The following is a 21,138-nucleotide window of genomic DNA, read 5'->3' as shown; positions in this document are numbered from 1 at the left end:
ATAAATGCCTGGAGTGTGGGAAAAGTTTTATGGAAAGTTCATCTTTTATTAAACATGGGAGAATCCACACAGGAGAAAGACCCTATAAATGCCTGGACTGTGGGAAAACTTTCAGTCAAAGCTCACACCTTAGTCAACATAGGAGAATCCACCCAGGAGACAGACCCTATGGATGCCTTGAGTGTGGGAAAAGTTTTATGGAAAGTTCATCCCTTATTAAACATGGGCGAATCCACATGGGAGAGAGACCCTACAAATGCCTTGAGTGTGGGAAAAGTTTTATGGAAAGTTCATTCCTTATTAAACATGGGAGAATCCACACAGGAGAAAGACCCTATAAATGCCTTGAGTGTGGGAAAACTTTTATTCATAACTCAAAGCTTACTAGACATCAGAGAGTTCACACAGGTGAGAGACCCTTTAAATGCCTCGAGTGTGGGGAAAGCTTCAGTTTGAAATCAACCCTTAATTCACATCAGAAAACCCACACAAGAGAGAAACCCCATAAATGCCTGGACTGTGGGAAAACTTTCAGTCAGTGCTCAGACCTTACTCAACATGGGAGAATCCACACAGGAGAGAGACCTTATAAATGCCTTGATTGTGGGGAAAGCTTCAATAAGAGCTCAGAGCTCACCAAACATCAGAAAATCCACAAGGGTGAGAGACCCTAGGAATAGCTTGACTGCAGGAAAAGATTCAATTTGACTTCACACATCAGTGATCAACACAACAGAGAGACCTTCAATGTGGGGGAAGCTTCATTTGGTGCTCCCGGAGTATCAGGAATCTGCAAATCCGCACAGGGAAGAAACCTCTGAGATGTTCTTAGTGTGGAAAATGCTCCAAGTGGATCTGATATCAGAGACTCCTCCACACAGCAGGGCCATTCTCTGAGTGCCCTGACGAGGGCTGGCCATGGTGACAAACCCATTTCCTCATTCCCACACACATCAGGGGCATTTGGCTCCCAAGGATCCAGCTGCCCATCGCTGGGGTGAGGCTCCAGCAGCAGCCGAGCATCAGCTGGTCAGTGACCCACTGGATCTGCCTGGTCTAAGCAAACCCCAGGCAGAGGAGGAGCCCCGCTCAGCCCCTCCCCTCTGCTGCAGCCCTGGCTGCTGAGCTGATGGGCCAAAGGTGGGGGAAGGGAGAGAGAGAAACTCCTCCAGCCGCTCCCTCTGCCTGGCTGAAGATTCCCCCCCCCTCCCTTCCCCTCCCAGCTGGGATCCCCCTGCCATGGAGATGAGGAGAAGGACACTTGGGCCAGGCCCCACCTTCACTCTAGACCCCTGACAGACAACATGGAGAAATTCGCTATTGATGGACATAATGCACTTAGTGGGGGCACATTTCCCAGAGTCACTACCCTTGATAGCAGCAGCTCAGTGATTGCGTTGGCTACTTGGATCACAGCAGCCCCCACAGTAGATTTGCCCACTCCAAATTGATTCCTGACTGACCGGTAGCTGTCTGGCATTGCAAGCTTCCAGAGGGCTATCGCCACTCTCTTGTGAACTGTGAGGGCTATTCTCATCTTGGTATTCTTGCGCTTCAGGGCAGGGGAAAGCAAGTCACAAAGTTCCATGAAAGTGCCCTTACGCATGCAAAAGTTTTGCAGCCACTGGGAATCATCCCAGACCTGCAACACTCTGCGGTCCCACCAGTCTGTGCTTGTTTCCCGGGCCCAGAATCGGTGTTCCATAGCATGAGCCTGCCCCATTGCCACCAAGATGTCCAAATTGCCAGGGCCCATGCTTTGAGAGAAGTCTGTGTCCATGTCCTCATCACTCTCGTCACCATGCTGCCGTCGCCTCCTCACCTGCTTTTGCAGGTTCTGGTTCTGCACGTGCTGCAGGATAATGCGTGAGGTGTTTACAATGCTCATAACTGCCGCGGTGACCTGAGCGGGCTCCAGGCTTGCCGTGGTATGACGTCTGCAGGAGAGCAGAGTTGCAGCGGAAGCGGTGGCTGACGACGGATGCCGTGAGAATAGATATTTATAGAGAACGACGAGAGGACCTGCGAGGTGGATTCTTGAGAGCAGGAGAGAAGAGTTGCAGCGGAAGCGGTGGAGGACAACGGTTAGCACCACGCACATTTCCCAAGGAAGAACACACATACCTGGGAGCCCATGACAGACAACATGGAGAAATTCGCTATTGACACAATAGCAGCAGAGCAGAGATGCAGCGGAAGCGGTGGATGACGACGGTTAGCAGTCCTATTGCACCGCCTGCTGCCAGCAGCACCAGGACACAACAGCGGTGGTGTCGGTGAGCTGAGCTGAGCGGGCTGCACGCTTGCCGTGTTATGGCGAGACAAGACCAGGAGAGCAGAGTTGCGGTGGAAGCGGTGGTTGGATGACGACGGTTAGCAGTCCTATTGCACTGTCTGCTGAAAGCAGTATGGCATCTGCATGGAAAAAAGGTGCGAAACAATTGTCTGCTGTTGCTTTCACGGAGGGAGGGGCGACTGACAACATACACCCAAAACCACCCACGACAATGTTTTTGCCCCATCAGGCATTGGGAGCTTAACCCAGAATTCCAATGGGGAGCGGAGACTGCGGGAACTGTGGGATAGCTACCCACAGTGCAACGCTCCGAAAGTCGACGCTAGCCACGGTACTGTGGACGCACTCCGCCGACTTAATGCACTTAGTGGGGACACACACATTCGACTATATAAAATCACTTCCTAAAAATCGACTTCTATGAATTTGACCTAATTTCGTAGTGTAGACATATCCTTAAAGGATTCTCTGAGATTTCACTTTATGAATGTGAAAGTGTTTTATAGCCCACCCTAGATTGTGAGTTTTTCTCTCTTCATGAAGGCCGTTTGGTCACATACTTTGATATTGGTTTAGTTCAGGGGTCGGCAACCTTTCAGAAGTGGTGTGCCGAGTCTTCATTTATTCACTCTAGTTTAAGGTTTCGCATGCCAGTCATACATTTTAACGTTTTTAGAAGGTCTCTTTCTATAAGTCTATAATATATGACTAAACTATTGTTGTATGTAAAGTAAATAAGGTTTTTAAAATGTTTAAGAAGCTTCATTTAAAATTAAATTAAAATGCAGAGCCTCCCGGACCAGTGGCCAGGACCCGGGCAGTGTGAGTGCCACTGAAAAGCAGCTCGTGTACCGCCTTCGGCACGCATGCCATACGTTGCCTATCCCTGATTTAGTTTGACAGGATGTAGCTCAGATTTGTTGAGGACTTCACGAGAGAAATGGTCATTTGCCAAAATTGTCTTTTTTTAGATTTTATTTTAATCTTTATCTAACCCTTTGTCATGAGATTTTTGTGTGTGGTTTGAACAATGACAGTGATCAGTATCTCTTAGCACAAACACTGACGGTACAAGCTAGAGTCACACTGCGCGAGAGGCAGAAACTGAAATGGAGAATGAAGTTATGGCCAAATCCCTGCAGAGATGTGAGATACCGTCGGGAGGGGGAGAAGGTGGGGGAACAGAGCTGGGAAACTGCTGGGTTTGCTCCTCAGAGACAGATGGCTGAAGCTCAGAACTGTGAACTCGCTGCACCAGTGCCAGAGAGAAACTAGAATTGTGAGTGTCGTGTGAAGCTGCCCCTGAGCTCTAAAGGGCCATGAACAACATCCCAAAAAGAATAATGTGTGTGTGGGGGGGTTAGCATCTCCCTATTGCTGAGATGCTGATGTTGGGTGCAGGCAAAAAGAGAGCCGGGGATGTCAACAGACCTGGGCCAGCCTTGAAGCCAGGCTGACACCCAGCATGGAGGCCAGAGGGAGATGGGGAACCTGACAGCCCAGATGGTCATTGTGACACTGCATCCCATATTCTTCATAGAGATACTATTATGATATGATTATGGCATAACTATGATGTATTTTATACAAGATAGGTCATGTGAAATATTGAAAAGGTTATGATTTACTGAATATGATTATTCTATTTGTATGCATGTATCATTTTGTGACAGATTTAAGTTACCAATCTGCCTGAGGTGTTAGGTGATCAGGTGACAATTTTTGTAAGTAAAGTTAGGAATATTGAGTATGTATCTGTATTACAAATGTGTTTATGCCTGGGGAACACCCAGTAAGAAAAAGATTGTCAGTCTAAATGGCTGGCTGGGAAGGGCCATTAGGGAGAACAATAGGTCTTAAAAGAAGCTAATCTCCCACCAGGGAGCCTTCCTGAGGATGCTACAAACAGCCTCCAAGTCATGGCTGCTGTGACACTACAGGGTCATGTGACCAGCTCACCTGGTACTGGACTCCATCTTGGAAAATCAGTGTGTTTCCACTGAAAGGCGTGGGAACCAAGCTTGGAGAAAAATGGTTCCCACCATATGCAAAAGCTATTTAAGGCAGGGGAGTGACATCATCATGGTTCTTCCCTGACTCCCTGCCCAAAGGAGACTCTGGGAAACACCTGAGGAACAAGGACTGAACTGGGGGGAAGTGCCGAACCCAGGCTAGAGGGGTTTCTAGCCTGTGAAAGGAATACCTGGGGATTTTAAGCTGCAATCAAGGGCAGCTGGCTCCATAAGAATCTCTGAAACCGGCTTAAATCATCATTTAGGGTGAGAAGTTGCTATTCATATCCAATCTCTTTTGTATATTAAGCGTAGATTGTGTTTTGTTTATTTGCTAGGTAATCTGCTTTGATCTGCTTGCTATCCCTTATAATCACTTAAAATCTAACTTTTGTAGTTAATAAACTTGTTTTTGCTTTATCTAAAACCAGTGTGTGTGTAAGTCATAACTTGGGGCAGAAAGCTGTGTATATTCCTCTCCACATTGAGGGAGGGGGCGAATTTCAGGAGCTTACACTGTACAGTTCCCTGTGAAACGCAGGATGGTATAATTTTGGGTTTAAACTCCAGAAGGGGTGCGTGCCTTAGGAACTCTCTGGTGCCTTAGCTGTGCCTTCCCATGCAGAGCTGATCACAGAGTCTGTATGAACTCCAGCTGGGTGTGTCCCTACCTGTATGTGTGAAGCCTGGGAGAGGGCCTGGCAGGCTGGACACAGCAGTACAGTGTATAGGGAGCACAGGCTGGTTGGATAGAGGGGCTCAGTGGTACCCCAGTTCCGGATGGCACCCTAGGAGAAACCTGTCACAACCCCCTCCCCATCTACTGCAGTGTCCTGCGTGGGGACAAGAGAGACTGTCTCTGCCCCACTCACCCCACACTGCATCTCTCTTGTGACTAACCCCCTGTATCTCATGTTAACCACTTCAAGACAGTTATGATATATTGTATATAAAGAGTGCCCGATGAGGAATCAATTGGAAAACTGATGATCTGCTGAACATTATGCCATTGAAATGTGTGTAACACCACTGCATGTAGAATGGTGAGATTTTACTGTATGTTTGTTACTAGGGTGACCATATTCCAGGTCCCCAAAAAGAGGACACTGAGGGGCAGGGAGCTGGGGGGGGGGTAGAGTTGTGGATGCTGGGGGGTGCGGTGGGGGTATTCATGAGGTGAAGGCAGTGTTGGTCGCTGTCACAGTGGCAGGGTGCTGGCACAAGCCCAGAACGCAACGACAGGCATCAGTCAGGGCCTACCTGTGGGACCCCTTCCCCTGGGTGGGTGGGATCTGGCAGCAATCTATCAGCTGTGGATGCAGGGGAATGGACCAATTGGGAAGGTGATCAACCAGGGCTGTTTCTGAGCTGCAGTCTGTCTGCTCTACAAAACCCCAGACATTTGCTGTTATGGGAAAACCCCGCTCAGACAGAGAAAGCAGGCTTATAAAAGAGGGTGTGTCTGGGAAAACCCAGACGTATGGTAACCCTATTTGTTACTGAAATATGTCGTCGTTCTGGGGAACGCCCACAGACTAACTCCTCAGAGACGACAAAGGACCGACCATCAGTGTTAGGAAACTATTATCTGGCTGTCCACCAATAGGAAGAAGGGGGTAAACAAAGAAATTTACAATTCATCTGAAGGAAAGTTTGGAGCTCACATAGGCCATGGAGTTGCCTGACTCCATGACCCAGCAAAGACTTTTCCACTATAAGAAGGGGGGGAAAAGGCCTCTGGCCACCTCTACTCACAGTAAAAAGATCTCGTGAAAGACAATAGGAGCATCATTGAACTCGGGGGAGTGGTCCTAGCTGGAAGGCTTTCCAGTGAGCATGAACTGCTGAAAGCCTTTGGGTGATAGAAATCCTTTTGCTTGTAAGGGTACGTCAACACGCCAAGCCAAAGTCTATGTATATTAGGTTGACTTACAGCCACCACAGTAATTACTGTGGTAGCCGATGTCCACACTACCCTCCTTGGGTCGGTGGGGCACGTCCTCACCAGGAGCACTTCCACCGACCTAAGAGGGGCAGTGTGGGGAGCTGAGAGCCCAGTCTCTCAGCTCCAGCGGCAGCTCCCACCTAGGAGCCTGACTGCCCCACAAGCTCTGGGTCGGCTTCACCCCTCTCCACTCCCCGTTCCCTGCAAAGAGCAGGGTAAGCCACCTGGGGCTTCTCGTACACCCAGCGTTCCCCTCCCAGTTTGACACCAGATCATTGAAAGCTACTCAGAGTACAGTCTTTCAACCAGTTGTGCACCCACCTTATAGTAATTTCATCTAGACCAATGAATTCCTCCCTGCTGGTCAGAACTGTCTCACCCAGCTGCCCCCTGGTTACTTCCCCCACCATCGGAAAGCAGAAGTTGTCCCCAATGCATTCCCAGCACTTATTGCACATTGGGTGCTGCTAGGGTGGCCAAGTACCTGGTTTTTGACCGGAAAGTCCAGTCAAAAAGGGGACCTGACAGTGTGTGGTCAGATCTATTGACTGGACACCCAAAGTCCAGTTACTATGGGTGGGGGAGGCGGGGAGGCGCTGGGTCATCACCTGCACCAGCCCCTACTCAATTGGGGCTGCCTCCTACATGCCTTGGGTGGCTGTTATTCTCAGCCCCGGCTCCACAGGTGAGTCCCTCCTGTCCCTGGCAGGGAGTGGGGGAAGAGGAGTGGATGGGGGGCAGGGCAGGGCCTCGGGGGAAAGAGGCAGGGCAGGGGAGGTTCTGGCACTCCTGCTGGAATGTCCAGTTTTTAAATATTACCAAGTTGGCAACTCAAGTAGCTAGCTGAGAGGCTGTGAAAAATATGAACAAACATACATATGTCACTTTTCACAGCAGTAGACTTAACTAGCTAGCAATAAATACATTGCAATTTTGATGTGCCTCTGGGTAAGGGAACTGTTGGCCCCGCACTGAAACTTAAGGGGCGGAGGGTTGGTTGGCCCTCCCCTAGCCAGCGCTTCAGGTCAGCCTGATTGACAGGGCAGGCAGGCCAATGAGGGAGTCAGGAGCCCGGGGTCCCATCCTCTGTGTGAGCTGGAGCTGGCTGGGCCAGAGCAGGGCGGGAACTGCTAAGGAGAGAGCAGAGCGGTGCTGGGAGCAGAGCAGCCCCAGCCAGAGCCAGAGAGGTGCAGCCCAGGGAGCTGAGCTGGAGACAGAGCAGCATCAGTGCTGAAGCAGAGGGGAGCTGGGGCTGGAGCAGTCTGGAGCCGGGTGCTGTGAGCAGCTGCGGAGAGCGAGCGGGGACCCTGGGCAGTGGGCTTGCAGGCTGGTCTGAGAGGCAGATCATAACCGTGACCAGGGTTGATGCTGGGAAGAAGGGTCCTGACACCTAGAGCATGAGGGCATCTGGCCACCACCAGAACAACTGTCCAATCTGCTGCATCCCTGCAGCACAGCCAGGGCCTGGGCAGGAGGCCTGGGACGTGCGAGGAACAGACTGAACTGCCCTGACATTCCAGAGACGGCTGGTTGTGGTTCATCCCACAGAGCGGGATGATGTGTTTTCCTTTCACCATTCCCATTTTTTTTATTACTTGCTGCTTAATGAGTTGTATTTGTTCTGAACTCTATGCAATGGTCAGGGAAGCGTCCAGAGCAGAGAGAGCACCCCAGAGTGGGGACCCGCTAGACACTGTCCTGGGGGTCGAGCCCCACAGGAATCCTGGGTCCAGCCTTGTCCGGATTACGGGGACTAAAGTGGAAGGGGAGTCCCCAAGGTCATTCATGTCTCTGGGTGAAGGGAGTGAGAGCGAGGACTCAGATCCTTCTGCTATTTGATTCCACCTGGGTAGTGTATAAGCCAGGAAAGTTCCCCATAATAGCAGGACCCTTCCCCCGCTTACCTCTGTGCATATTTATTGTTTTTTTCCTAAATTTAATTAAGTATTTTAGGAAAAAGTGTCAGAAAGGCCACCAGAGAGAACCACGAACTCTGAGGCCACCAACAATTTTGTCATGAGAACCCCTGGACTAGATGATCGTGATGGTCCCTTCTGATGTTAAAGTCTGTGAGTGTAAGGGCTTGTCTACACTGCCAAGATTAAAGCGCTGCTGTGGCAGCGCTTGAATGTGGCTTGTGTATTCATGGCACAGCAAAAAATCACCTCCATGAGGGGCGTAGGTAGCTTCCAGCGAGCGCGGCTCCCAGCGCTGGTGTGCTGTCTACACTGGCACTTTACAGAGCTGAAACTTGCAGCGCTCAGGGGGGTGTTTTTTTCACACCCCTGAGCGAGAAAGTTGCAGCGCTGTTGTCATAACTATAAAGGGAAGGGTAACAAGCCTCCTGGGTACAATACTATAAAATCCCTCCTGGCCAGAGACTCCAAAATCCTTTTACCTGTAAAAGGTTAAGAAGCTCAGGTAACCTGGCTGACACCTGACCCAAAGGACCAATAAGGGGACAAGATACTTTCAAATTTGGGGGGGGGGGGCTTTTTGTTTGTGCTCTTTGTTTTGGGGGTTGTTCGCTCTTGGGACTAAGAGGGACCAGACATCAATCCAGGCTCTCCAAATCTTTCTGAACAAGTCTCTCATATTTCAAACTTGTAAGTAACAGCTAGGCAAGGCGTGTTAGGTTTATCTTTGTTTTCTCAACTTGTAAATGTTCCTTTGCTAGAGGGAGGTTTATCCCTGTTTTACTGTAACTTTGAAACTAAGGCTAGAGGGGGTTCCTCTGGGCCCTTTGAATCTGATTACCCTGTAAAGTTATTTTCCGTCCTGATTTTACAGAGATGATTTTTACCTTTTCTTTAATTAAAATTCTTCTTTTAAGAACCTGATTGATTTTTCATTGTTTTAAGATCCAAGGGTTTTGGATCTGTGTTCACCAGGACTAACTGGTGAGGGTATACTCTCAAGCCTACCCAGGAAAAGGGGTGTAAGGACTTGGGAGGGGGGGAGGAATTAGTCTCAAATCTGCCCAGGAAAGGGGGGGTTAGAGACTTGGGAAGTATTTGGGGAAAGGCAGAGTTCCAAGTGGCTCTCCCCTAAGTTTTGGAACACGCTTGGTGGTGGCAGCTTACTGGTAACCTAAGCTGGTAAAAAAGCTTAGGGGGCTTTCATGCGGGTCCCCACATCTGTACCCTAGAGTTCAGAGTGGGGAGGGAACCCTGACAGCTGTAAAGTGCCAGTGTAGACAAGCCCAAAGAAGCCAGACACAAGAGGCAAAATGCATTCCGGGGGATATCACTAGCACCCAGAAGGAGCTGGGTGGGAGCAATCGCTGGGGTCAGTCCCGGCAGCAGGAAGTGACTTGCAGCCGCTGCGGTGACTCTGGCTCCCAGGCTCCTGGCGACATCCCCGAGCCCCGGCAGCTGGTGCTGGGAGCCCGGAGCCCTGGCTGCAGCCGGGAGAGGGGAATCTCCAGCAGGGCCCTTCCCGCTGCTCCCCAGGAGCCTCTCCCAGGGCAGAGCCCCCAGCCTGGCCAGGCTCCTTCCCGGCCCGGCCCCTGCCCCCAAGGCGGGCTCCGCGTGGAGGGAAGGTAAGAGAGACCCACCCAGCCCCCCCGGGCGTGGTGCCCCCCGTCACACCTGTGCCCCACTGTGCTCATCTTGCTCCTGGCCCCTGTCTCACTCCAGCTGGGGACCAATCCTTCCCCCCCACACCATGCCCTGCTGTTAGGGTGGATAAAAATCAATGACTTTTTAAAAAAAATCTGATTTTTTAAATTTAAATTGGATTTTTGAGTGAAAAAACCTATCTAAAGATTGTTTTAATTAAGATACATTATATCTCATCATGGAATAGGGATTATAAATTCTAATTCTATAGTATTAGATAATATATTCATGTAATGTTTAAGAAAAATTTTGTAAATTAGTTCTAATAATTCATGGATTAGGGACCCAATTTTATGGGGTTCCACAGGCTTCTTTATAGATGATTGAGGTTAATCTTTCTATCTACCCAATGGGACTCACTGTTCAGTCTAGAAGATACCATCAGAGATGCTTAGTTTTGCAGTTCTCAAACTGTGGATTTGCGTCTCCAGAGGTAACATGCTTGTTAACAGCAAAAATGTTTTAAAATAAATAAATAATATATAGAGGTGAGAAATAACAGAGCTCAACTCTATTGTCCCTCTGCAAATTTTTGTACACAGAGTCAATCCCTTACCTCTCGTGAAAAGTTTCAAAAAGTTCAATGAATAGAAGATGGTTGGGGCGGAATAGATCTGGACAAGGAGAAGAAGTCTGGAGATAAATGTGAGAAGCGAGGGACATATGCTTTTTTGTTAAAATATTATATGTTTGCTGTGGAAGAAAACAATCCAGAATACTTAACATTGTTGTTTTAGTTAAATAAAACAATTTAAATGTCTGTCTGGTGCTGTTCTCCTCCTAATACAGCCTGGCAAGAAAATCCTCCAAATATTAATGATTAACCTGTTGAATTGGAGATTGTTCACCTCCCAATGACTTCATAAATACCTGCTTCGATTATCTTTGGTAAATGAAATAACCAAACAATCATTCATTTTCTGATATAGCTGTAAAACTCATCTGAAAAGTTTTCAAAATAAATCACTGTTTAAAAATGTACAGTGTGTACCTTCTAAAATGACACCTACTTCTATCTCTGAGTTGTGAAGAATATGTATTAAGGTTAACAACCAACAAGAATGCACTTTTATGTAGAAAACCATGATTAAATCGAATCTTCCTGATGAGTGATTTAAATCAAATCCACCCTGCCCGCTGTGTTCTTGCCCCTGGCCCCCCTCATATCCCAGGGGGGCTCAAAAATATGTTTTGCACCGGGCCCACAAAAAGTTAATCCGCCCCTGGGTCTGTCTCCTGAGTGTACGGGGCTGCCCAGGGCCCTGGTCTGATTTCCCTACAGGATTCAGATCTCAGCCACACCGGTGTCAGACAGGAGTCACTGCTGGCTCTGGCATGGGCCAATAGGATCAGCCTCTGCCTGCCTGTCCCTGGGGGATGCAGGGGCAGGACAGGGAGGCTCAGAGGGCTCCGGTTAATGGCTAAGGGAGAGGAGGAGGCGGGTGTGTGTCTCTCCCTGCTCCTGTTTTACAGTGCTGGAGTGCAGCTCCCCAGATCAGAAGCTGCTGCCTCCTCCATTTTGAGCTGGGAGCCCAGACTGCTTCTCATCCAGCAGAGTCTGAGCCTGGAAGAGACCTTCATCAAAGCCCCTTCCCTGTCCAGCCCAGGTGGGAACTTTCTCGGTGGCTGGAACCAGCCCCTGGGGCAGCCTTGGGCTCTGCTGACACCAGCCCCTGAGTTGCAGCCTGCAGGTGATGGGGAGACCTGGGGGAAAGGGCTGGGGCCAAGCAGGAAAGTGACTCTGCACAAAGGGCCCCTTTCCGGGACCTGCTGGTGAGTTTGTACCGGAGGGGGAGGGGGCTCCCCCGTGCCTGCGGGTCCCAGAGCTACTGCCCTCACACTGCCAGGTTCAAACCGATCAGTCTACTGAAGAGCAAACACCAATGTAAATGGGGCGGAATCAGTTCTCCTAGACAGAGGGAAGGGGAGAAAGGGAAGGTGATAGAAACAGAGAGTGACCAGACTGAAAGGGCAGCAGGAGCAGTAAGTGGGGCGGGAGGTTCCCAGGTCCCAGACCTGCCCGGATCCATTCCCTGCACCCCCTGGGCAGACTGACTCTCCTGGGAACAAGAGGAGGAGCTGAGAGAGGAAAAGCCAGGTCCTGTCTTTCTTGAATCATTGGGCTGCTCAGAGGGTGGGGGGATGTGCTGCCTTTGGGGACAGTGTCAGGAGGAATCCCCCAAAAGTGGCTCCTTTGATTCTGCTCTTTTTCTAGCATTCGGCTCAGGGATGCTCTTACTGGGACAGTTTAAAAGTGCTCCGGTGGGTTTAGTTCTGCTGGGAGGGGCCTGGCTTGAGAGTAATAAAGGCAGGCTCAGCAAGGCAGGATCCCAGTGTGGAGGGGCTTGGTGTGGGGGGAATCCAGGTGTGGGTTGAGAGGGTCCTGTGTGGAGCAATCTGGATGGCTCAGTGGGGGATCCATGTGAGGGGGGATCTGGATGCACAGGGGCTTGTTGGGGGGTTCTGGGTGGAACGGTAATGGGACTCTGCAGGGGGGTCTGGTGAAGGTGGTTGGGGCTCAGCAGGGGGGTCTGAGTGTGTGGGTGGGGGACAGAGCTCAGCCAGGGAGTCTGGGTGTGGGAGGCTCAATGGGGGCGTCCAGATGCTGGGGAGTGGGGCTCAGTGGGGTTGCGATCTAGGTGCATCTAGTTGGGGCTCAGTAGGGTGGGGATCCAAGTGCGGGTGGCTCCTTGGGATGGTCAAGGTGCAAGAGGAGTGGGGTTTGTCGGGGGGGGTTGGGTGCAGAGGGGCTGAAGCTCGGTGGAAGAGTCTGGGTGTGAGGGGATCTGGGTGCATGGGGGTTGGGTGGATGGGGGAGCAGCTCCCTGTACAGTCATTCCTTCCCCTGAAGCTGAGGCGCGATGGGTGCAGGAAGCGTGTGTGGGAGGGTGAATTTGCAGAGCTTCCTACACCAGGGGAGAATCCTGGGGGTGCATCTGACATGGCCGCGGGTGCTGTGCTGGGAAATAGGAAGTCCCATCTTCCCCAGCTCAGCCGGGACTAGCAGCTGAGCCCAGGGCAGGATAAGAGCCACCCTACCCGCCCCACAGTGATTTACCTCTCTGCCAGCTGCCCTGCGCACCAGAAACATACTGCTGGGGAGGGTCGCATGACCGCTGTTGTGGCTTCCCATTGCTTCCCCATCAGAAAGTAATTTTTCTGCAGGGAAGCAAAGAAATCTGCGGGGGACATAAATTCTGTGCATGCGCAATTGTGCATAATTCCCCCAGGAGTAAGGAAGAGAGCCTGGGGGGAATTGGGGTGTGAAATGGACTCAAGCCCTTTCTGTAACCTCCCCAATCTCCCCTCTCACCCTGACAGGCTGGAGAATCACATCCAGGTTTCGGTCAGATCAGCCCATATTCCCACGGGAGAGGGAAGGGAAATGGCTGTTGGAGCCAGATCAGGTAGGGGATTTTCAGGAAGCTGAAGGGAGGGTTGTTGTGGAGGGGGAGGGGCAGGACACACACAGTGTGAGGCAGGGAGGGAGGGGACAGGGTATGATAAACCCACTGGGACAGGTTCAACCTGAGTCTGATTTTCCAAACAGGCCCATTGGGGGTGGTGGGGACATTCCCCCATTTCTGAACCAGGAAACACCCCCTTGGCCGGGCTGGGAAAACTGACCAGAGTCCCAGTGCTGGAGCTTGAACCCATTAGCCAGAGGCTACTGTGAAATACAAAGGGAAGCTGTCAGGATTCCTGTCCCCAGCTCAGAGCTCTGCTTCCCATATCAACCTCTGGCTAGCAGGTGGATGGTAAATGAGAAGACCCTGCTCTCTTCCATCTGCTGGGGGGGTGGGGGGGACAAGGAGCTCTCAGTTTCTCCCCTGAAGCCACCTGGTTGCTCTGAGCAGGGTGGGGGTGGGATTCTGCTACTGTTGTCCTCCCAGAGCTTCTGAGATGTTTATTTTTTCTTCTTCCTTTCCTGTGTGACTAGTGGGATTGGAGCTGGGGCAGCAGGTGCTAAGTGGGGGACTCTTGTTATTTCAGATGCCGGTGACCTTTGAGGAGGTGGCTGTGTATTTCACCAAGGGGCAGGGGGCTCTGCTGGACCCCGGTCAGAGAGCCCTCTACAGGGATGTCATGCAGGAGAATTACGAGACTGTGACCTCGCTGGGTAAGGGATTCCTGTGCCCTCAGTTATTAGAAAGTGTAGGGCCTGCATTTCTGACTCTGGTCAGGTTCTTCCCTGCTCAGTTAGATTGGAGGGGAATGGATTCCATAATCCACAGCTGCCATGTGAGAGAGACTTGCATCTCCAAACCCCCTTCAATGGGACCAGGGTGCCAAAACCTAATGGATGTGCTAAAGCGTCCCCCTCCCCCCCAGCTTTCAAGGGGATAGAAGCTGTGTATTGTCCTGTCTGTATTGTTTCTTGGTTGCACACAGAATCCCTGGTCACCTCCCCCCTTGGGAATAACTCCAGCCATGGGGAGGGCTCTGAGCTTTGCAGGGATTTAACTCCAAAGCTGTGTGTGCATCAGCAAGGCCCCCAAAGTGCACAGATCCTGGGAACTGCTAGTGCGGGCGAAACAATTCTTCCCACCTCCCCAGACATCTGCCTCTCCCAAGGGGGCTCAGCTATGTTCCCATCTCTTTGGATTCCAAATTCTCTCAGCACAGCACGGGAGCAGGTTCAATTCACAGAATGCCCTTTGTGACACACACTCCCGCAATACTCCATGCACCCTGATCTGGGCTGATTTCACCCCCTGCATAGGATTTCCCATTCCCAAACCTGACCTGATCGCCCAGCTGGAATGAGGAGAAGAGCCGTGGATCCCCGAACTCCAGGCCTGCGAGGAAAGAGATACCAAGAGGTCCCTGCACAGGTGAGGACTCAGTGAAACTGACAGAGAAATGATCTGGCGAGTGAAGGAAAAAGTTGAGAAACCCAAAAATGTGCGATGAGCGAGCGCCGTTAGTTCTGCCTCGTCTCAGCCAGGGCAGGGCTGTAGTCGGCAGATATCGCTCACGGCTTTCCACCCATCCTGTTAGCTGCAGGAGTTTCCTTCCCCACTTTCCTTCCCTGTGAGTGTTTGGGTGGGAAGTAGAGGCAGAATCCAATTGCTCAGTCTTCACACCATTAGTGTGATGTGTTTTCCCTTTGAGCTATTGCTCTTTCTCCTGGAGTGTCTCTCTCTCCCAGCAGGTGATGAGAGAGTGAGTGAGAAGGAGGAGGGGAATCATCATGAGCAAGTTCCTAGGGAAGTGGCATCACAAGGGACCTTTGTGGGCAGAGCTGAAGGGAATTTATCCCAGTGCTTGGAAGAGGGAGAAGCCTGGGGAAATTGGCACAGGTCAGAGAGGCTGCTGGAAAACCACCCAAAGAAGAAAGTGGATGAATCTATTATATATGGGGAGGAGACAAGGATCCCACAGCCCAGCAGACAAATCCCCAGGAAGAGAAACCCTACCACTGTCTCCAGTGTTGGGAACAATTCATTCTGAGATCACACCTTGTTACACATCAAACAATCCATACTGGAGAGAAACCTTATAAGTTCTTGGACTGTGGGAAAAGTTTCACACACAGATCAGTCCGTAATAAACATCAGACAATCCACACAGGAGAGAAACCCTATAAGTTCTTGGACTGTGGGAAAAATTTAACACGGAGATCAGCCCTTATTACACATCAGGCAACCCACACAGGCGAGAGACCTCGTAAGTGCTTGAACTGTGGGAAAAGTTTCCCACACTGATCATCCCTTATTAGACACCAAGCGAGTCACACAGGAGAAAGACTCTATAAATGTCTCGACTGTGGGAAAAGTTTCATGCACAGATCAAACCTCATCTTACATCAGAGAATCCACACGGGCTATGAACCTCATGAATGCCTTGCTTGTGGGAAAAGCTTCAATTAGAGCTCAAACCTCACTAAACATCGGAGAACCCACAAGGGTGAGAGCAACCCTACGAATGACTTGACTGTGGGAAAAGATTCAATCTGAGCTCACACTTCAGCGATCCACACCACAGTGGGACCTTGACCGTGCGGGAAGCTTCATTTGGTGCTTCCATATAAATATAAGGAGATATACCTATCTCATAGAACTGGAAGGGACCTTGAAAGGTCATTGAGTCCAGTCCCCTGCCTTCACTAGCAGGACCAATTTTTGCCCAGTATCCCTAAATGGCCCCCTTAAGGATTGAACTCACAAGGCTAGGTTTAGCAGGCCAATGCACAAACCACTGAGCAGCTATCCCTCCCCCCAAAAGGCTCTAGGGGAATCAAATGTTAAGGGACAAGGAGGTATTTTGGAAGGAAACTAGACTTTGAAAGGTTGAGGCTGGTGGAGCTGGGAAGCAGGGTGCCGGGGCTATCAAGTGTTTGGGGATCAGGGGATAAGAGGCGAGGGAGATCACAAGGGTAGAGAGGTGCTGCCTCTCATCAGTCACCCCCTCTGCCCCTTCTCCCTGCCCCCTCTGCATTCAGACAGCACCACTCAGAGGGACTGATTCTCACAGCCTTTTGTGGGAGGCCTGAAGATCCCACCTCTGCAGCATCAGCCTCGGAGGTTCTCTCTATGGTAGGAAATGTGATCAGGATTAGCCAGCACATCTCTGTGACCCTCCACCAGATTTCCTAGTGTAAACTCACCCTGAGCATCTTATGTGTTCTGATCCCCCCCTTAGCAGAGGTATTGCTAGTCCCTGAAACGTAAGAAACATAAGAATGGCCCTACTGGGTCAGACCAATGGTCCATCTAGCCCAGTGTCCTGTCTTCCGACAGTGGCCAATGCCAGGTGGCCAGAGGGAATGAACAGAACAGGTAATCATCAAGTGATCCATCCCCTGTCCCCCCATTCCCAGCTTCTGGCAAACAGAGGCTAGGAACACCATCCCTGCACTTGATTTCCCCTGTGGGGCCAGATTGTCTCATCCCAGATAATCTCACATTACTCCAGGCCATGCTGAAAAGCATTTCATGTTGGTACATTTTCTCTCTTATGGACCAGAATTAACTAGATGCTAAAAAAGTTGGAGCGGGGACTAGTGTTCCCTCTGTTTTCCACCCACGTGCCGAATGAATTTTGTTACGTGCACCCATATGGAGGTGATGTCTGACACTTCACCTTCATATTGTGCACAACAAAATTCATGTGGAGGGGGTGGGGCTGAGAGGTTCAGAGTGTGGGAGTGGGCAGGGGCAGAGGGTTGGGTTCCGGGGGTGTGAGGGCTGCAGCTGTGTGTGGGATGCAGGAGGGTGCTTCGGGGCTACGGCAGGGAGGGAGGTGACAGAGCCAGGGCTGGGTTTGGGGAGGAGTGCCCTGCGACAGGGCCGAGCCCCTGTGGCTGGGTCCAGGTCGGGCCGCCCGGGTTCGGGCTGGGCTGCTGCGGTGGGATCCGGGCCGGACTGCCACAGCTGGGTCCGGGCTGGGTTCGGGGCTGGGCCGGGCTGCGCCACCGCGGCTGGGTCCAGGCTACGCCCTGCTGCCCCGGCCTCAGCATAGCTGGGGCCGGGGGGTCGCCCCTGCAGGTTCGGGCTGCAGCATAGTTGGGGCCGGGGGCTGCCCTGGCCGTGGTAGGTTGGGGCCGGGGGAGGGGGACCTGTGGCAGGTCCCTGGGCGGGTTCCCTGAGCACCTGTGCAGAGCTAAATAGGCTGTTGCGCAGCTGCGCAGCTTACAGGGAACTTAGCCAGTGTTCCCTCTAATTTCCCCCAGGTTCGGGCCGGGCCGCCCTGGCGTTGGCTGGCTGTGGGCCGGGCCGCCCCAGCTGGTTCCGGGCTGCACTGTGCTGCCCCGCCCTCAGCTGGGTCCAGGCCAGGCCACCTGGGTTCGTGACCGGGCCATGCCACCCGGGTTCAGGGCTGAGCCAGGCCGCTGCGGCTGGGGCCGGGCCGGGGTAGGTGCACCCCAGCGACGGCAGGTCCAGTCCACGGCATAGTTGGGACTGGGTGCCTGCCCTGGCCATGGCAGGTTGGGGGCTGGACTAGGTTGGGGCCGGGGGAGGGGCTCCCCCTCTCCCGGCCATGGCAGGTCCCCAGGTGGGTTCTCTGCACGGCGCTAAATAGGGAACTTAGCTCACCCCCCTGCCTAATTCTACCTCAGTCCCATTGCAATCACTGAGGCTAGGGGCTGAACGATTGTGGAAATGGGAGGGAATGTTATAGCTGAAATCTCACCTGTGTCTTGAAAGGTTAATGTTAATGGGAGCTGCTTCGCTCTCCTGCTCGGACATTTTATCAGGGGCTCCCAGGGACAGGAAGGAGCAAGATTGACCATTGTGGCTACCAAACCTCGCTGTCTCCTGGGACCCAGCACGGCACTGTTGGGCTTTCATCATCCTGATGCTCAAGGACGACCTGACCAAGGCTAGTCAGAGCGGGGGAACCAGTCGACATCCTCAACTCCACCAGCTTCAGCTAAATCCTGAACTTCCCCTCAGATGTGAGACTTGGGGGTCTCCTGCCACCCTTCCCCTCATGCATCATTTTCTCCTCCCCCTTCTTCTGCTCTCTCTCTCTCTCCTTTTGCCTTCTGTCTCGTGCACGTCTGGCTCAGCCAGCCAAGACAGCACCACTTTTTGCACCAGTGCTGGTAGCCTGTGACCAGAGAAGCAGCTCAAAGCAGTGCCTTAGCCAGCCCAATGCAGAAAGAGGTTTGCCATGTCTCAGAGGGGCTGATCAGCCGGCAGGCCGCGCCGGGTTTCTCCTGCAGTGAGGCTGCAAGTGAGACTGAGCCCTGGCAGCAGAGGCTGCGTTTTCTGTCTTTGCTGAGCTGTTCTCTCCCCTTTTGTGGATCGTTGTTTTCTTTTGTCTTATAGGGAGCAGGATTGGACGCCAGCCACAGCTCCAACCTGTCTCACCTAATTTATTCTCTTTTCCCCTCAAAAGCACAGTTAATACCATTCTTAAGGCACCTAAAAGACTGTGAAGCAGGGATTTCCCCCCTGTGACAACAGACTCCCTACAGTTTGTTTTTACCATGGAGGATGCCATGCTAACTGCATCCCAAATCCCACTTTTCTCTTTAATGCTGGGGCTATGAATGAGGGATTTATTAACATCTTCCCCCTGCTGGGAATGAGACATCCCCATATCAACACCACAGCTCCTTGAACAGGGAGGAAACATCTCCATTTTCAAATGTCGCTGGGAAAGTTGATCCTTGTCGGGTTTAAATCCCAACCCCCTTCAGTGGGAATGACTCAGGGCGGTCAATTTCCTCCCAAATTGAGGGAATCTGGTATCATTCAGTAATTCCAAGAGAGAAATAATCTGTGAATGTTGAGGAGAATTTATAGCCGCATTTGATAATGAGAAGAAAATGAGGAAAAATTGGCTGTCAACAGGAAAAAAGCAAAATCAGAAAGGTTTCGTATCAAGTGGGTATTTAAAGGATAAATAAGTGATCCTTATGCAGAGATTATATTAGTAATCCTTCAACAGAGAGAAAGTGATCAACATCTGAGGGAGGTGCACTAAAATTCAGTAAGTGAATTGAGGGGAAAATGTGTACCGCAATATTTGATTATTGGAGAGAAAAGGGGCAAGATTGGAGGATGTAATATCTGCCTATTAAATAATTCTATGGTAGAGCCGGGAAACTGGAGGGGATTTCTATCCACTTTACCCTCCAAATATTACAGTAAAAGCATGTTCTGAACGGTGCAAAGTCAAGCAGTCTGAGGCAGGGCCACAATCAAGGATGTCTGGGCCTTGTTAGTCCAGCCTCCTTGTGTCTGTGCCTATGATCTTTAATGACAGGATCACATACTGCAGCGCTCATTAACACAGGACCCTGCCTCATTCAGGGTATGTCTATCTACACTGCAAAAATAAAACAAAACCAAAACTCAAACAAAAGACACTGCAACAAGTCTCAGAGTGGGGGTCAGCTGACTCTGGCTGGGGAGGGGGGCAGGGAGAGGGGCTCAGGCTGTAGGGATAAAATTAGCAGAGCAGACACAGAGGCTGGAGCCTGGGGTCCGAGATCCTCCCCCCTTGCCAGGTTTCAGAGCTCCGGCTCTGCCCAGCCCCGAAGGTTCCCAGGAAGGGGTGTTGTGAAAAGTCCAGCCCTGTCCTGGAACAGTCAGAGGAATGTTAAGGTTGTTCTCCCTTTAAGGAGTCCATGTGCGACAGTTTGTTACTTTCCCCCGGAGTCATCCAACAGTTCAATTAAAACACAGCAGCTGGCTCGATCTCTTCCAGAATCCAATGAACCTTTGAAATGGATTCTTCTGAGGGTGACCTCCAGACAAAAGTCTATTTTGAGCTGTGAGCCAGGTGATAGGCCCTATGTTTTCAGGGCAGGGTCCTGCTTCATTCTCCCCAGCCAGAGCTGTGCGTGTGCTAAAATGCAAATCATTTAGTTCCTGCCCCCTCTGGTGCAATGGATGGGGTCACACCCCCTCTCTTTAGCTTGAGGGGTCTGTTTACCTGAGACGTAAATACATTCTCATCCTCTTTCCAAATCCTATGGCAGAAACTCCCAGGGTGGAATTTTTTTTTTACATTAATAATTGATGCAGCAAGCAAGCCCAGAGGTGCTGGGGCTCTGAACTGCCAGGCCCAGAGGTGCTGGGGCCATAGGCGCGGGAACTAGTGGTGCAGTGGGTGCTGCAGCACCCTCAGGTTTTAGCCAGGGCTCCGCTGCCAGCTCCCCACACCCTGTCTGCTGGCCCGCCGGCACCCCACTGCCAGCCCACCGGTGCCCGGGTCCCAGCTGCTGGCCCCCCACCCCCAGGTCCCCGCTGCTGGCTCGGGAGGGGTGGGGCAGACAGGGGTAAGGGCACCGACTTTCAGCACCCCCACTATTCAAAGTGTTCCCGCACCAGTGGCTGGGGCTCTGAACTGCCAGGCCCAGAGGTGCCGGGGCTGTGAACTGCCAGGCCCAGAGGTGCTGGCCAGGGCTCACCCCTGGGAAGCCCTGGCACAAATTAAGCCCTTGAAAAACGACATTCCTATGTCTAGGATGAGGTGTCACACAGAGTCAGTGTCCCCGAGAAATGTGTCCCCTGCTGCTAGGGCTCTGGGCAGCCTCTCTAGGACCAGAACCTCTCACTCCCATGAGGCTATTGGGGAGTCTCTGGAACAATCCCCAGTCTCCATTAGAAACGCCCCTTCTCCCCCCTCCCTGGGGTCTGGATGTATCCTTTCTGTCCAGTCACTAACAGAGTGGCTTCTATGCACGATGCCCCCTTAATGCGGGGAGAAGCTGCCTGTGCCCAGGGGAGGTGGGGCCCCCAGGAGGCAGGTTGTGGGGCAGGGGGGCTGCATGTGATTGGTTTATCGCTAGGACCCAGGAGGAGC

At 51.7% G+C, this 21,138-nt stretch overlaps 1 pseudogene; it reads left to right on the top strand.

Moving 5' to 3' along the window:
* The window catches only part of LOC135887377 (zinc finger protein 184-like), a 29,115-nt pseudogene that overhangs the window by 3,265 nt on the left and 4,712 nt on the right, over window positions 1-21,138 (top strand).

This window comes from Emys orbicularis, chromosome 13 (assembly GCF_028017835.1).
Source record: "Emys orbicularis isolate rEmyOrb1 chromosome 13, rEmyOrb1.hap1, whole genome shotgun sequence".
Taxonomy (NCBI): Eukaryota; Metazoa; Chordata; order Testudines; family Emydidae; genus Emys; species Emys orbicularis.
This window is presented reverse-complemented; position numbering and strand designations above follow the sequence as displayed.